This window comes from Hyperolius riggenbachi, unplaced genomic scaffold (genome assembly GCF_040937935.1).
Source record: "Hyperolius riggenbachi isolate aHypRig1 unplaced genomic scaffold, aHypRig1.pri scaffold_141, whole genome shotgun sequence".
NCBI classification, from domain to species: Eukaryota; Metazoa; Chordata; class Amphibia; order Anura; family Hyperoliidae; genus Hyperolius; species Hyperolius riggenbachi.
In genome coordinates, this window is record NW_027152355.1 from 12,501 (window position 1) to 14,835 (window position 2,335).

Sequence of the window (2,335 nt, forward strand, 5' to 3'; positions counted from 1 at the left end):
TGATGACGAATCTGATGTTCCAAATACCTCAAAGCGCCTTGGCATGTTGAAAAGACGTCGAGATCCTCAGAATGTACATAATGTAAGTATTAAATGGTAAGGTGACTATTTGTAATCTTGTGGCACATAGCACTAGTTGTGTTATCACTCTAATTATATGTGTTGACATGTATGTGTGTCACATGGCCCTAACACATATGGCTTTAAAACCCATACAGACCTTTACATCTTTTCAGAGGCCATGTAGTACTCAATGTCTATTCAAACTAGCACACATTTATACATGTGACACACATGTTTGCAAATGGCCATGACCCCACAAACGCACATTTAGTGTGTTAAAAATGAACCTTACAAAGGTATTTTTGGGGGGTTTCTATCAATTAATCTACTACCCGAGCTGTGATGATGTCATTATGAATCCTTGAAACATGACATATAATTAGCCAGTACATGATTGAAGTGGTCTTAATGGTAAATCACATTATTTTTTCATGTCCAACATTCATGTAATGTTGCCACATCATTTCTATATGGCTTGTGAGCTGTAAGTTCAAACAAGGAGTGTTTATAAGGTTATTACACTCCTGTCTAACATGTCCATTCTGTGTTCGGATGTTAAGCCATTGTATGTGACACATGAAAGAAGGTTGGGAATATTGTCCAAATATGGCAGTTATTTATATGTTGCATGTAGAATGGATTGATTTGTGATAGCTATGTAATTTTATTTTTAACACATTACAGACAAAGATGCATCCTACATCTAAAAGTTATGTACTTTCAAAAAAAAGAAAGGAAGATATAAGTGTCACCCAAGAAGTACTGCAACGTTCCAAAAAAGTGCCACGCAACCCTGTGTATGATCTGGATAATGAGGTACATGTCAATACTATCATCACTGAATGGCAACATCTTTGACCCAACATCCCTTTGATATGTTCAGATTACACACATAGTTCACAAATGAAGCTATGTCTCATTACTATTTGAAATCCATACCCTAATAGCAACAAATAACCAAGTACACAGTAAGTGGAGTGATATTTGCATACCCTCATCTGAATATATTTAACGTCAATCAGATATGGAGCACCCTCATGTATTGTATTATATATGTCTTTGGGGAGATTTTACAATACATCTACCCTGCTGTGTATTGTTGTCATGGAATGTTCAGCTTTTTAAAAAGCATGCATAATTAACTTTGCCACTCAGCGTTGACTCAGACTTTACTATAATGCTGTGTCAAGAATGATTAGTGCCCAGTGCCACAAGGGGGCAGCCTTGTTCTTTCACATACAACACATAACACAGACGTTGCTTCTATACATCTTCTGAAAGCCAAGACTGAATGTTCAGTTGAGGATTGTATTAGGAATGTTAATAACCAACATGATTAGTCAATAACACAATTCACATCCGGCTGGTGGATTAGTGATATTTACATATCTCTCTGTGTCTCTCTCTCTTTCTGTCTTTCTTTCTTTCTTCCTTTCTTTGTCTCTCCCTCTCTCTCTCTCTCTCTCTCTCTCTCTCTCTCTCTCTCTCTCTCTCTCTCTCTCTCTCTCTCTCTCTCTGTGTTTCTTTCACTCTCTCTTTATCTCTGTCTCTCTGTCTCTCTCTCTCTCTGTCTCTCTCTCTTTCTGTATCTCTCTGTGTCTCTCTCTTTCTGTGTCTCTCTCTCTCTCTCTCTCTCTCTCTCTCTCTCTCTCTCTTTATCTCTGTATCTCTGTCTCTCTCTCTGTCTCTCTCTCTTTCTGTATCTCTCTGTGTCTCTCTTTCTGTGTCTCTCTCTCTCTCTCTCTCTCTCTCTGTCTCTCTGTCTGTCTCTGTCTCTCTCTCTGTCTGTGTCTATCTCTCTCTCTATCTCTCTCTCTCTCTCTCTCTATCTATATAGATGTCCTTTAATCTGAGGGTTTTTTTTGGTCTGTTTCATTGTAAATTCTTATTCTTTTATTGTTCATCTACAAAGTCTTTGTGCTTTGAATATTATGTTGTTCTTTACTCACTAATGATGTCTCCATTTCCAATTTGACCTTGTCTGATTCTTTACACACAGGGAGAAAAGAACACTAATGATGAAAATGAATGGTTTGGTGGGGAGGAATTGAGCAAAAAAAATATGGTGGCCAAAAACAGTGCCGGCCTGAGGCCACCAAAAAAAACCTTAGCCTCACTCAATTATCCCACATTCCTCCGAAGAATAGACCTGTACCTCCACAAGTTAACAGAGTGACAATCCAAACCTCGACTGTTCTGCTGACGATGTGAACGGCAAGAAAGACAACAAAAAAGACTGCCGTAAAGCTAGATTCACAAGTGCTGAGAACAT

At 38.3% G+C, this 2,335-nt stretch overlaps 1 long non-coding RNA gene across 1 annotated transcript; it reads left to right on the plus strand.

Moving 5' to 3' along the window:
* Positions 1-8: 8 nt before the first annotated feature.
* Positions 9-2,121, plus strand: LOC137543646 (uncharacterized). The gene is made up of 3 exons (XR_011025557.1): positions 9-82; positions 748-879; positions 2,063-2,121. It is a non-coding gene; the product is annotated as an uncharacterized lncRNA (long non-coding RNA).
* Positions 2,122-2,335: the final 214 nt, after the last annotated feature.